Genomic DNA, 14,561 nt, shown 5'->3' with positions numbered 1-14,561 from the left:
AGACACTCACGGAAGGGAAGCCCGAGCGTCTCTCTGCTGGAGTTAATTCTTAATCAAAGGCGCTGTCCGTTATCCACACCCCCCCCCCCTCCACGAGCCAGCCCCCCGGAGACAGGGATATGATTTTATTTTGTTGTCTTTGTCTGTTTGTCTGACCTGCTTATCTCTCCTGCTTTTAAGTGAGCTCCCGAATGCGCGTATTCAAGGCGATCGGCAGACTTGGGGACATCCCCTGTCATTAGTTAATGCTTTAGAGAGGGTCTCCGGTCCAGCTCACGGTGCACAGGTCCTTTGCACCATACATCACCGACTGCCAACAGGCCTGACCCGGCGCTCTTGCTTCCCTCGCCTGAGTCTGCCCCCGAACGGGCTGCAGATCGGAGGGGCTGGAGACGACTTTAATTTAAGGACGAGCCCCCCTTGCGCAGCCAAAGGAAATGGCATGTCAGCCGCGTCAAAAATAGATACTGTTGTGCAGATATATGGACGGGGGGGTGGACGCCTCCTTTGCCATTCATTACCTGGATTGCCTTTAAATGTCAAAACAAATCCTTCTCCGGTCCTTCTCCAAAACTTAAATCATCAAGAGAGACAGGGTCAGCCTCTGCAGTTTGGAATGCTGGAAGAGAGGGGGTGGGGGGACGGCGGGGCGGTGGCTGGTGAAGGCGGCCTGTGCACGTGGGGGTCTGGCCGTGCGGGGCCGGGGCCAGGATGTTCCGGGCGCGCTTCTGAAAGGGGGTGCAGGTTAATTCTGCAACGCCAGGCGAGTGCATCTCCCAGCGTGCGGATGTCGATGCAGATTTTGTGTCCCGGCGCCCCCCCCCCCCCCCCCACCGGGCTGTGTCTGCAAATTACCAGCCGACGTGCACATCCCTGGCAAGGAGAAGCCTCACACAAATGCACCCCGAAATCACACCAGCTTGGCGACAGTCGATGGCGGTTTGGGGCGAGGCATCGGACACTCCTCTCGTTTAATCACGGAAAATCGCTACGAGGTGGACTGTCCCCAGCCACAGACAAGACGACTGAAGCTTGACAGGCTGGGGTACTCACTCGAGGATGCGCAAGGCTCCAGAGCTCGCCGTCGCAGCCCCCTCCTTGGGCAGGTGACCGGCAGACCGTAGCACACGAGGAGGGAGCTACAATGCTTGGCTTACGTTGGCACGGATGCTGTCAGGAACAAACAGATTGTAATAAGTAATTTATACCGATTGGAAGGGAAATCAGTGCATCAGTGGATGCACAGTGGTCAGGAAGCGGGGAGTCACAGCCAGACTCCCCGGTTTTGACTCCTTCAACTTCGGCTCAGGTCATGCTCTCACAGTCAGCGAGTTCGAGCCCCGCGTGGGGCTCCGTGCCGACAGCTCGGAGCCTGGAGCCTGCTTCGGATTCTGTGTCTCCCTCTCTCTCTCTCTCTCTCTCTCTGCCCCTGCTTGTACTCTGTCTCCCTCTCTCTCAAAAATAAATGCACTTAAAAAAAAAAATAAAAAAGTAAAGGAGTTACTCCTCATCGAGCACCTTGAAACCCGTTGACCTCTGAACAAACTGGGATTTGAACCCCGCGGGTCCACTTATGCATGGATTTTTTTTTTTCCCCCACAAATACAGTACAGGGCTGTCAATGTATTTTCTCTGCCTTATGATTTTCTTTTTTTTTTTTTATTTTTTTAAATGTTTATTTATTTTTGAGAGAGAGAGAGACAGAGCGCAGTGGAGGAAGGGCAGAGAGAGAGGGAGACACAGAATCCAAAGCATTTTCCAGGCTCTGAGCTGTCAGCCCAGAGCCCGACGCGGGGCTCGAACTCACGAACCGTGAGATCATGACCCAAGCTGAAGTCGGACGCTTAACCGACGGAGCCACCCAGGCGCCCCTGCCTTATGATTTTCTTAATAACATTTGCTTTTCTCTAGCCTACTTTGTTGTAACAATACGGTATATAATGCATATAAAAACAAAATTTGTGTTAATGGTTTTTGTTACCAGTAAGGCTTTAGGTCAACGGTAGGCTATGAGTAGTTAAGTTTTTGCGGGAGTCAGAAGTTATGCACAGGTTTCCCACTGCGTGGGGGGAGGGGGGTGCGAGGGTCCATGTTCTTAACCCCTTTGCTGTTGGAGGGTCAGCCGCCTCGTCCAGCACCGTCTTAAACTTTCAATAAACATTAGCTGCTATTAAGCACATATGTATCTAGTTTATTCTGGTTCTAGTCCTTTTAGCTAAATAACCTTACGGCTTTCCTGTTAAAGGATTCCAAACTGTTAAGACTTTACTGAGAACGTGGAGACATCAAATAGATAGAGGGATAGAGAATATACTTTACAGCATTTACTGTTGAAAGGCACTGCTATGTCCTGGGCCGTACATGTGAATAAGAAAAGACCAGTGTTTTTCAAGGTGTAACTACAGATGTAACTATAATCATAAATATATTCCTAAAATTATTTATTTATTTATTTATTTATTTATTTTGAGAAAGAGAGAGAGCATGAGCGGGAGAAGGGCAGAGGAAGAGAGGGAGAGAGAGAATCCCAAGTAGGCACCACTCTGCGCGGGCAGAGTCCCACGAGGGGTTTGATTCCATAAACTTTGAGATCATGACCTGAGCCGGAACCAAGAGCTGGACACTTAACTGACTGAGCCACCCAGGCGCCCCTCAACATCTTTTTAAAGATATCTTAAAATATGTAATAGAGGGGCGCCTGGGTGGCTCAGTCGGTTAAGCGTCAACTTCGGCTCAGGTCACGATCTCGCAGTCAGTGGGTTCGAGCCCCGCGTCGGGCTCTGTGCTGACCGCTCGGAGCCTGGAGCCTGCTTTGGAGTCTGCGTCTCCCTCTCTCTCTGCCCTTCCCCCTGCTCTCGCTCTCTGTCTCAAAGATAAACTTTAACAAAAATTGGAGAAAAAAGAGTGAGCCTGAAATTAAGCTTATTTGAAATTAATTAATTAAAATATGGAATAGATCCTCGAGGTGAAAATGACCCAAATGTCCATCAACTGGCATATGCATGCAGCAAATGTGGGACGTCCGTACTACAGAATTCTACTCAGCGATAAAAAAAGGACGGAGCACTGATTCGTGCTACATGGAGGGATCTGCAAAACTTTATGCCGAGCGAAAGGGGCCAATAGCAGAAGGCTGCGTGCTGTGTGATTCCGTCTACGTACGACGTCTGGGGAAGGCAAATCCACCAGAGGCGAAAGCGGATTAGCACTTGCCTGGGTCTGGGGCCGGAATGGAGGGCGTCTGCAAATGGGCTCCGGGGCCTAAAATTGGATCGTAGTGAAGTTTGCGCGGCTCCGTAGATTTACCGAGATATTACTGAATTACGGGTTTAAAATACGTACGTTTTATGGCAAACCAACCTTTTAAAAACCCAGTAAAAGCTCAGCTACTGCCATTCCATCTTTGTGACTGTACTTCTTATGTTCCTAACGATTGTCTCTGCTTAAATATCCTTTCTCCATTACGTATTTTTAATTATTATTTAAATACGATAACGCTTCTGCATGGTGGCAGTGAAAAAAAAAAAATTCCAGACTCTGCAGAAGCGTAAAATAAAAAAGGCAAATTCATTTTTTTCCTGTCTTTTCTCCCCAACTGCCTTACTCATAGGTGGCTGTATACACTTCCAGACTTTTTTCTGGAACTATATATGACAAACAGTATACATACGCACAATATACGATGTGCATGTGTGTGTATAAGGCACACACGCGCATGTATGTGAGTGAGACAGAGATGTTATTTCCGTAATGTTCACAGAAGTGTGCTCATAGTATACATAGCTCTCGGCCGCTGGAGGTCCGATCTTATCCCATAGGCAATCTTGGTACAGACACTCTTCTATGCGAACCCACCCCTGCTCCGTCTTGGGTACCGGCCCTGCCTGGAGTCCGACATAGCTCCTTAAGTCCACACAGTTCTCATTTCTCTGTCTTGAAGTTCAGGATCACCAGGCTGTGCGTATGATCGCCTGGGACAAGCTTGGAATACCCCCGGGGCACCAAGCTGGGTGCCCGTAGAGAGTGCTGGCCTGCTCCTCCCCAGTCTGTCAGAGATTCGGGACCGCGGAGGCTTTCGCAGCCAGCCTGCAGGTCAGTGTTTCTCAGCCTCGGTACTATTGACACTCGGGGCTGGATCGTTCTCTGTTGGGGGGTGGGGGGCTGTCCCGTGCATCGTGGGGTATTTTATTTTTAATTTTTTTTTCAACGTTTTTTAATTTATTTTGGGGACAGAGAGAGACAGAGCATGAACGGGGGAGGGGCAGAGAGAGAGGGAGACACAGAATCGGAAGCAGGCTCCAGGCTCCGAGCCGTCAGCCCAGAGCCCGACGCGGGGCTCGAACTCACGGACCGCGAGATGGTGACCTGAGCTGAAGTCGGACGCTTAACCGACTGCGCCACCCAGGCGCCCCTCGTGGGGTATTTTAGCAGCATCCCCGGCCTCTATCCCCCCGATGCCAGTAGCACCCCACAATACTCCCCCAACCCCTCTGGTTGGTGGCAACCAAAAATATCTCCAGACATAGCCCAGGCGTCCCTGGGGGGATAAGGTCTCCCCAGCTGACCTTCAGAAAACATGTTCACATCACGTGGCCCGCGGAATCTGGTTCGCAGAGGGGAACGTCCTCCTAAGGAAATATTTGTATTTTTACTCAGGACAAAGTCATTTCCTGTTGACAGATCCATTAGTGACCGGAGTGTGTCATAAAGTGTGTATTATAAAAACACCAGAGTGTCTTAAAAAGAAAACCGATCTTTCGCGTGTGCCTATGAAAGCATTATCTGTTTTTCGGTTTTAAAAATGGAACGTTACAGCTACGCGTGATTTATACAATTCCAGAAAGTTTCTGGAATTCCCATCCCCTTGGAGAACCATTAACGTCTAGTCTATAGGGTTCCACACGCACGGGCACACGAACGTGCATGCGTGCAACCATATGTGTCCCTATTTAAACAAAAGCTTACTACACACATTCTTTTCCCTTTTTTTCTTTTTTTAATCTTTATTTATTTTTGAGAGAGAGAGAGAGAGACAGAGTGAGAGCTGGGGAGGAACAGAGAGAGAGGGAGACGCAGAATCCGAAGCAGGCTCCAGCCTCTGGAGCTGTCAGCGCAGAGCCCGACGCGGGGCTCGAACCCACAGACCGTGAGATCGTGACCCGAGCCGAAGTCGGACACTCGACCGACTGAGCCCCCCAGGCACCCCTTCTTTTTCTTTTTTTAAAAGTAAGCTCTATGCCCAGCGTGGGACTCAGACTCATGACCCTGAGATCGAGAGTCTCATGCTCTACCGACTGAGTCAGCCAGGCGCCCCTACTCGACACATTCTTTAGCAGCCTTCTCCCCCTGTACGATCAGGGCATTGGGCGTATTAGTCAGCTCTTGCCATGGTAACGCTGCGTAGCAAAACCGCCCCAACGCTCAGTGGCTTAAAACAACCATCCCTCCTTGTCAAGGTCACAGGTCTGGGGCTCAGCTGAGCCAGGCAATTCCCTCCGCACAGTGTTCTGTTTCCACATAGCTTCCTGGCCAATATTTGTACCCACAGAATCTCCCTTCAGAGCCAAGTCACGGGACATTGGGCAAGTTCCTTCCTCCACGTCCCCGTGCCTCAGATTCCTCGTTTGACAAAACGGGTAATAACCGTATCTACCTTGCAGAGCAGTTGGGAGACGCAGAGGTGATTTACCGCAGTCACCAGCCCACGGTGCCGACTCAAACACTGCAGGCCTTGTAGTGATTTGGGGGTGATGCAAACGCGCCTGGCCCTGGCCGCAGTTTCCGTCATCAGGCAGCTCTGTCCCTGGGGTTTGTCACCTCAGTTTTCTTGTCTGTGCAACGGGAACACCATCCTCTGCCCGGCTTCTCTCCTGAGATGGATCAAGACGTTGCGTGGGACCTTGCCACCCCTCCACGAGCACGGCGAATGATCGTGCGTGCCGTTGTTCGCGCACACAGTCCGACAGGTGAAATCCCGGCCAGAATGATCCTCGCGAGCTGGGCGGCTGGAAAATGAGGCACGCGGTCTGGAGGGGGAGACGTGGCTTTCGCAGCCAAAGGCAGGAAACAAAGACCAGCAGCGAAGCGTACTGGCCGATTGCGTCAAGATCCAGGAAGACGTTAGAAGGTTCTAGAAGGCATACCGACTGGACCATCTGAGAGGGCACACGCGTCCAGCTGCGGCAACAGGCGTGTTCAAGGGAAGCTTGGGCCGGGGGGGTGGGGGGAAGATGATGGAGGGAAGAGGGGAGGAGGGTCAATGACAAGCTCTGCTTCTGTGGGTCCGTGGCTTCTGTGAGCCCAGCTCCAAACACCTGCTGGGGAGCCTGGGCGGCTGTTGGCCGGCATCTGGGAAGCAGAGCTACAAACAGAACCGAGGGCAATGTCACATCTCTGTGTTTGTCACCGCGTCGAACCGAGATGACCCTCCGAGGATATTGGCTGTGCTTCTAATCTGAACAAATCCCACTTTTGGCCAGCTAACGTCTGGACCCAAACACGAAGGTGGGGGGGGGGGGTGCTGCTCCCAGAAACCTCGTTCCCACTTAACCAGGTCCACACTCAACAGCCGGCAGGCAGTCCAAACGCGAACCTGCCAATTCTGTCACGGAGCATCCTCTCGGGGACCCCCTCCCTGCACGATGCTGAGTTTATCCAGAGGACGTAAAGCCCCGTTCGCGTCTTCGGTCCGCAAACTGGCAGGAGAGGCAAGACAGAGACACACGGACCATTAAGAGACCTCAGGCAGACACAGTCCGCATCCCCGCTGAGGGCCCGCAGCCCCGCGGTATGAAACGGAGGGACTTGCGATTTCTCCACAGTTTTATGATCTTCCGCAAAGGCGGGGAAAAGTGAGACTTGATGGTTGGCAGAGACTGGCCTTCCCACATGTGGTACGTTGAGCTGTTGTCTGCTCCCGGTAACCTCCCTTTGCTACACCCACACCCTCTGCCGTGCGACTTTGAAGGACGCCCCAACTGGGGTGGAGGGAGTCTGTTTCCCTGACCCGCTGACGTCAGCCTTGCCATGTGACTGGCTCCAGCCAATGAAATGTTAGTGAACGTAGTATGACTAGAAGCATTCCATTCACCGTGTTAGGGACGTGTCTTGACGAATCACTGGCGGGTGAAGGATGACAGATAAATCAGGGCTGACCCCAACTCACAGCTCGACGCGGAGGCCTCCCCGCTGAGCCCGCTTTGGCTCAGCAGAATTAAAGTCAACTCACAGATGCTTAAGCAAGAAATAAACACCGTTGGTCAAGCCACGGAATCTTGGGAGAATTTTTTTTAATGTTTATTCAGTTTTGAGAGAAAGAAAGACAGCACGAGCAAGGGAGGGGCAGAGAGAGAGGGAGACACAGAATCTGAAGCGGGCTCCAGGCTCGGAGCTGTCGACACAGAGCCCGACGCGGGGCTCGAACTCACGGACCGTGAGGTCATGACCTGAGCCGAAGTCGGACGCTCAACCCACTGAGCCACGCAGGCGCCCTGAATCTTGGGAGAATTTGTTACGCAGCATTCTTGCGGTGGTAACTCATGTAACCCCTACCGTGTAACTCAGAGATTGACTTGGAAAAACTTGAGATCTACCAAAATGTCATGATCTCCACCTAAGGGACTTCACACACAGAATGTGACGGCTCAGGGGGTAGCAGATAGAAATCGATGGTGTATCGATAACCACCATCCATTCGTTATGAGGGTGATTGAGTGAGCTGTGGGCAGAGGTCCGCACCTTGAAACCAAATCACCCTGCTTGCTGTGTGGGAGCCGTGCCTATGCGGGGCCTGTGTATAAATGCCTCCTTCCCTCCAGATAGTCTAGCTCCTGACCCAAAGTTTTCTTCAAGATATTTATTGTTCATTTGCGTGATGTTTATCGTAGAAAATTGGGGAATACGATGAAGCCATAACAACCGTTTAAATAATCGAATCCCACTACCCAGACAGAGCCTCTGCAAGCTTGTTGATGTACAACTATTTACGTACGTTTTCTATCCAAGTTGGGAGAGCACAGTGTATCCTGTTTTATAACTCACCGCCTACTTGCACACGGACTACGTATATTCGCGTTTAGTGGTAGTTTTCTAACACGTGAAACGTGGCGACATAATCTAATTGGCTTTCTGTTGCTGAATGTTCGGGGTATTTCCGGTTCCTTACATCACAAGTTACACCGCCATGAACATCTTGCAACTCAATATCAGTACAGAGTTCTCACTGTTTCTTTCACCGGGATCGCGGAGCAGTCCCTTTGCTCCCCACTGTCCCATCGTTGCCCAACTCTATTGTTCTCATCCCAGAAACCCCAGAAGAAAGTGAGTCAAGGAGCCAGGTATACTCTCAAGTGGAAACCCCAACTCCCCACCCCCCCACCCCCAGCTGAAAGGGAAAACCCTCGATAAAGTGGTCAGATAACCTTGGAGCTGCCCGCCCCATCCTCCCCGAAGACGTCTCCCGGCGTGGTGACTTCATGAGCCACGGTGCACCGTCCAGAGTCGGGGATGATGTCACCTGAACTCTGGGATGTATTTATGGCTTCGTGCCTGCAGCTACCTCTGGCTTCTTCTCTTTGGGTAAATACATCAAGGGGCCATCGCGGTAAAGCTGGCGAGTGTGGGCTGAGTGGTTTACGGTCATGCCTGGGCTGGAAGGCGTGTCTGCAGGGCTGCTTGGCAGATCCCTAGGTGTGAGTTTCTGAGATGCTGAGCCCTGGATCCCCAAACCGGGATGTCATGAAGCCTGCTTTGGTCTCTTTCAGGATATTTGCTTTCCCTTCGCTTCCAGCCCCTGTCCGCAATGTCAGCACAGGCCCCCGCCCTACCTCCCTCAACCCAACACATCTTTTCTTTCTTGAGTAGTAGCCAGAGAAAGAAGCCAAAGAAAGAAGTGTCCATCGCCACCCCCCCCACCGCCCCCGACAGAATTTAAAAGCCATTCAGCTCACACGTCAACGACGCTGACCTTTTGGCTGGATGAGTCTAACAACTGAATGTGACCTCTTAGGCAGCTTGGGGGATAGCGGGGAGGGGTTCTTGGGAGATGGGGGAGAGAAAGACGGGAGGGGGAGGCCTCAGGAAGGAGCAACTCCTCTGGGAAGATGTCGTGCCCCCCCCCCGCCCCACCCCCCGCCGCCTCCCAGGTTGCATTAGGTCTTTCTTCTCTGTGCTCACCTCTGCCCAAGCATCTGTCGCCCTGTGAAATGACACCCCGTGAGCTGCTTGACGGTGGGGAGCCGTGGGCCTGGCCCATAACAGGTCCTCAGTTAAATGCTTTTTCAAAAAGTGAATTCGCGAATAAATGAGTACAAAGTCCTCTTCTAGCGCTGGAGTCGCTCGGTCTTCTATTTCGTTTGGCCCTCGTGCCCTTTCCGGTCATTCAACTAGGTTACCGTGCTGAATACTCATTCAGTTACCGTTCAGTAAAAATTCATTGGGTACCCACTGTGTGCTTCCCACCGGGTTTGATTCTGGCCAAGATGTGAATGGCAGTTTCCAAGCTGAGTCAGGGGGAAAAACCTGAACAGGCAATTGCCGTCTTGCCAGGGGTGTACCACACGGGGAGAGAACTTTACCCGGTAGGGGCGCAGGAAAAGGGGGGCCCTGCTTCACACGCTGGGGTCCCAGAAGGCTTCTAGGGAGAAAAGAAAAGATTGGGGCTTCTGGCAGACTTGTTCGAGGGAACGCCTTCAAATCACCTGTCTGGTTCGATTGTCAACGCGTGGAACTCCTTGGCCACCGAACAGATCCCACGATATTGCTGATGATGGTGCTCCTCCATTGGAGTTACTGCCGTATGACAAAGCCAAGGTTGGCAAGGTTGTGGAGCACCGGGAACACCGGCCACGGTTTACGGCAGGATAAAATGGCACAGTTGTGTTGGCCGGTAAACGAGCCAGAGTCAGTTGAAAGATGCACAGGCATCTCAGCCCAGCAACCCAACACCTGCTACGGTCTCCGGAGCAACTCTTACACACGTGCACAGAAAGCCATGCACAAGCACATTCATTGCAGCGTTGTTCGTGATGCTAAAAACCTGGAAACTACCAGTGCGCCTATCAACAGGAAAAACGAATGAATACATTTAGGTGCCTTCAGTCCATGAATGCTCTACAACAGTTAAACACAACCAATGAAGAAATGCACAGGTCAGGGGCGCCTGGGTAGCTCACTCGGTTGAGCGTCCAACTTCGGCTCAGGTCACGATCTCGCGGTTCGTGGGTTCGAGCCTCGCGTCGGGCTCTGTGCGGACAGCTCGGAGCCCGGAGCCTGCTTCGGATTCTGTGTCTCCCTCTGTCTCTGCCCTTCCTTCACTCATGCTTGTTCTCTCTCTCTCTCTCTCTCTCTCCCTCAAAAATAAACATTAAAAGAAATTTTTAAAAAATGACAACATAGGGATGCCTGGGTGGCTCAGTCGGTTAAGCGTCAACTCTTGATTTCAGCTCAGGTCGTGATCTCACGGTTCGTGAGTTCAAGCCTTGCATTGGGCTCTGTGCTGATGGTGCAGAGCCTGCTTGGGATTCTGTCTCCCTCACTCTGCGCCCTTTCCCTGCTTGTGTGTGCTCGCTCTCTCTCTTTCTCTCTCTGTCAAAATAAAAAGAAAGAAAAAAAGAAACGCATAGGTCAACATAGATCGATCTCAAAAACACAATGCCGTGCAAAATTTGCGCGAGGATATGCACGGTATAGTACTGTTCACATGAACTTTTAAAATGTGTGAAACAGGGGCGCCTGGGTGGCTCTGTCGGTTGAGCCTCCGACTTCGGCTCAGGTCACGATCTCGCGGTTTGGGAGTTCGAGCCCCGCGTCGGGCTCTGTGCCGACAGCTCGGAGCCTGGAGCCTGCTTCGGATGCTGTGTCTCCTCCTCTCTCGGCCCCTCCCCTGCTCATGCTCTGTCTCTCTATGTCTCTCAAAAACGAAATAAATGTAAAAAAATGTTTTTAAACATGTGAAACAATACCAGATGTTACCATATATTATTTAAGGACACATACATGACTAAATGGTCAAAGCGTAAAGACCCGCATGTAAATGCTAAATTTCAAAATCAGGAAGGTGTGTCCCTCGGAGAGGGAGGGAAAGGGACGAAAAGAGGGAGGGGTACTTAGAGGAAACAGTCTCTGGAAGTTTCCATTTCCTAAGCGGGGTGCCGAGTACACAGGTGTTTATAACATTATTCTCCATTCTTCCGTGTGCCTGAAATATTTCAAGAGGCAAATAAAAAAGGCGCCACCGCACGAACGATGCCCTTTCCTCCTCAGAAAACCCTGTGGCAGGAAGCGTCGAGCGCCCCTCCCAGCCCCTCCCCCCCCCCCCACGTCTCTGTAATCTTGGACTTGGGGAATGAGGTTCCCAACATTGAGGGGAAATAATAATATGGCTGCCGGTAAGTTCTCCTCGTCTTCGTGTGGATCACCCCCGAATCATCATAGCAGCACCGTGAGGCGGTGAAGATTGCTGTCCCACTTCACGGACCCAGCAGTTGAGGCTCAGAGAGGGGGACAGCTTGCAGATGTCACCCGGTCTCAGAGGGCAGCGGGTTTGCCCTCGTGACCCAGAGCTTCTCTGCCAGGGGGGCACAGAGCGCGGAGGGTCACCTCCGCAGCCGTACTCCTGGGTTGAACTCCCAGCTCTAGGGGCCTATGCAAGCTCACCTCTCTGTGCCTCAGTTTCTTCACCTGTAAAATGGGGTTGCTTATGGTAACGTCCTCGCGAGATGGTCACGAGGGTTAAAAAAAATTCTGGGCACTCAGACTCATGCGTGGCACATGATAAGGTCTGCAAAAGTGCCCACTGATGCCATCTGTTATCGTACCTGAACACTAGTCTGCGAAGGACGTCTGGAAGGCAGACCCAGGTGAACCTTCGGGCCACGATATGATCAGCGTTGCTGGGGGCTTGGTGTTGGTCAAGGTGCTGGTTGCTCAGCTTAGGGGGTGAAGAGACACATCTCAAAGGGGCACGGATTTGGCCAGCAGATGAGAAAGGGTCGGCGATGGATTGGTGGGCCAACGCTCCCCGCCTCCTTTCGCTTTTCTGGGTTTCCCTCCTCATCACTCACGGGCTCTATAAACAGATTTCCCGGTAATCGATTCCCTTCCCTTTGATGTCTCCCCATCCGTTCTCTCCCTCACTCTAGCCTGTTCCCCTTCCTCCCTGAGGAGGACCTTGTGACGGCAACAAGTCCCAATCGGACGGGGCGGAGGTGCGGGGACGAACAGCGCTGTAGTCGATCGAACCCAGCTTTTCTGAACACCTCCTGGGTGCCTTCAAAGAACTCGGTTTAGGGAGGGCAGGCCACGAGGTATAGAAAGGAGAAAGTCTGCCCAGCTGAGCTGAAAATCAGGTCTGGCCGGAGTGTATCTGGGAAGCTCCGTCGTCTTTCTGAGCCTCACTTTTCTTATCTGTCCAGTGGGGATAATGAGAATGCCGTCCCCACAGGTCCGCGGGAGAGTAAGTGACACTCTGCACGTGAAGCACAAAGCAGGTGCTCAGCTAACGGCAGTTTCATGCTTCGGTTCTTGTCACTGTTGTGACGGGGACAAAGAGACTTGCGTGAAGTCCAGCACGTTGTCTAGAAGACCCGGGGGGCGGGGGGGTGCAGGGGGGATGCCGCAGCCATCTGTGGAGATGAGGAACCTGGGAGAGATCCAGGTCTGGGGAGAAGAAAGCCAGTTCCATTTGGAACGCGTTGAGTTTGAGGTGTGGCTGAGCTGGTCATTGTCCAGGAGGCATCTGGCGGGACAGGGCTGGAGTCTCGGGGCTCAGATCCTGCTACGGTCCTAATTCCTGGGATCTCGGCTCGCACCTTTCACGGTGACTCAGAAACCTGCTCGGAGAAGCTTGTATCCCCTGAGATTCAGGGGGCGGGGGGGTAGGAGGAATGTTTGTCCCTGGCCTCCTGTCACCGTGCATGCACACAAACACACATCTCTGAGCCAAGCTCAAAAGAAAGAAACTTGTTCAGAGAAATGGCCAACTATTAGGGCGCCTGGTGGCTCAGTCAGTTGAACATCCGACTTCGGCGCGGGTCATGATCTCGCGGTTCGTGGGTTCGAGCCCCGCGTCGGGCTCTATGCTGACGGCTCGGAGCCTGGAGCCTGCTTCGGATTCTGTGTCTCCCTCCCTCTCTGCCCCCACCCCCACCCCAAGCGCTCTGTCTCTCCCTCAAGAATAAATAAACGTTAAATTTTTAAAAAAAGAAAGAAAGAAAAGAAAATGGCCAGCTATAATCGCCTCTTCCCCGGAAAACAAAATCTCGCCCCTACCCCGGAGGAGAGAAGGAGCAGAAGTGATGTTTCCGGGAGATCCTGTTTTTGAAGATCTTAGTGAGATATTTATCCCACCGCGGTGACCCACTGCCGGCAGAGGAGTCAGAAGAGCGGGGTGGTCTCCGGTGGGCCAGCCCCTTGACCCAGAGTCTCCTTGACCCACAAGAAGGATGTCGCTGGAGGGAAGACTGGACTCCAAGCCCCTCTTACCCAAGCCTGCGGGTGTAACCACTTATCTGGATATGTGCTCATCACCTCCACCAGCTAAAAGCTACCACAAAGCTCATACACAGAGTTTAGAAAAACTCTTTCTTTTGTTTTTATGAGAGAGGGAGAAAAAGAGAAGAAAAACACTTTATTTTTTTATGAGCGAAGGAGAAAAAGAGAGAAAGAGAGAGAGAGCAGGGGAAGGGGCAGAGGAAGAGAGAGAGGGAGAATCTTAAGCAAGGTCCACATTCAGCCCAGAGCTCCACGAGGGGCTCGATCCCACAACCCTGGGATCATGACCTGAGCCGAAATCACCAGTCGGATGCCCCACTGACCGAGCCACCCAGGAGCCCCTGGAGAAACACCTCTTAACGCCCATCTATCCTCTGAAAGCTCATGCTTGCGTGGGGACCAAAGAGGAGAAAGACTTAATTAAATACTTAACCAATCGCCACGGGGAACGGCCGGACCACTTTCTCTCTAATGCTCAACAATACACTTCAAAACCTCTTTATTCCTTTTCATTTCCTACGATGACTTTATTACCTTCCTAACACTCTTGAGGGATCATTAGGAAAATAACCTCTTTAGATGAAAAAAAAAAAATCAATACAGGCCCATTAGCAACATGTTATCAGTATAAAACTCCAAGAAATAGGAGGAACTAAAAGTTGACATCCCCACCCCCACCTTCTCCTTCCCCTTGGGGACGTTATTGTCTGGGCCGTTCCCCATGTGCGATCCACAGGAAAGCCAAGTAAACGTCTGTCATAAATACAAAAGGTTTTAAAAATATATATATTCCTGCTGGTTCCGCAGTTGTGAGCGGGGAGAGACCACTCCCTGTCAACATGCGTGCTTGGAAACTTCACGAATGAGCGTTGGTACTTTGATGCATTGCTTAAGAATTTATTGAGCGCTTGTTGCATGCCGGGCGACACGGGTATTTATCTGTGCGCAAGAAGGACCGATGGGGACCGCGTTCCCGGCCGGCGTCTGCACACTTGCGTGCACGCGGCATGTGTAATGTGCACGTCCATTTTTTATCTCAATTGGTTCCTTACCCCGGGGCTGCTGGTAGC

The sequence above is a fragment of the Panthera onca genome, chromosome D3 (assembly GCF_046562875.1).
Source record: "Panthera onca isolate mPanOnc1 chromosome D3, mPanOnc1 haplotype 2, whole genome shotgun sequence".
NCBI classification, from domain to species: Eukaryota; Metazoa; Chordata; class Mammalia; order Carnivora; family Felidae; genus Panthera; species Panthera onca.
The sequence above is the reverse complement of the archived record's forward strand: the minus strand, read 5'-3'. Positions refer to the sequence as shown.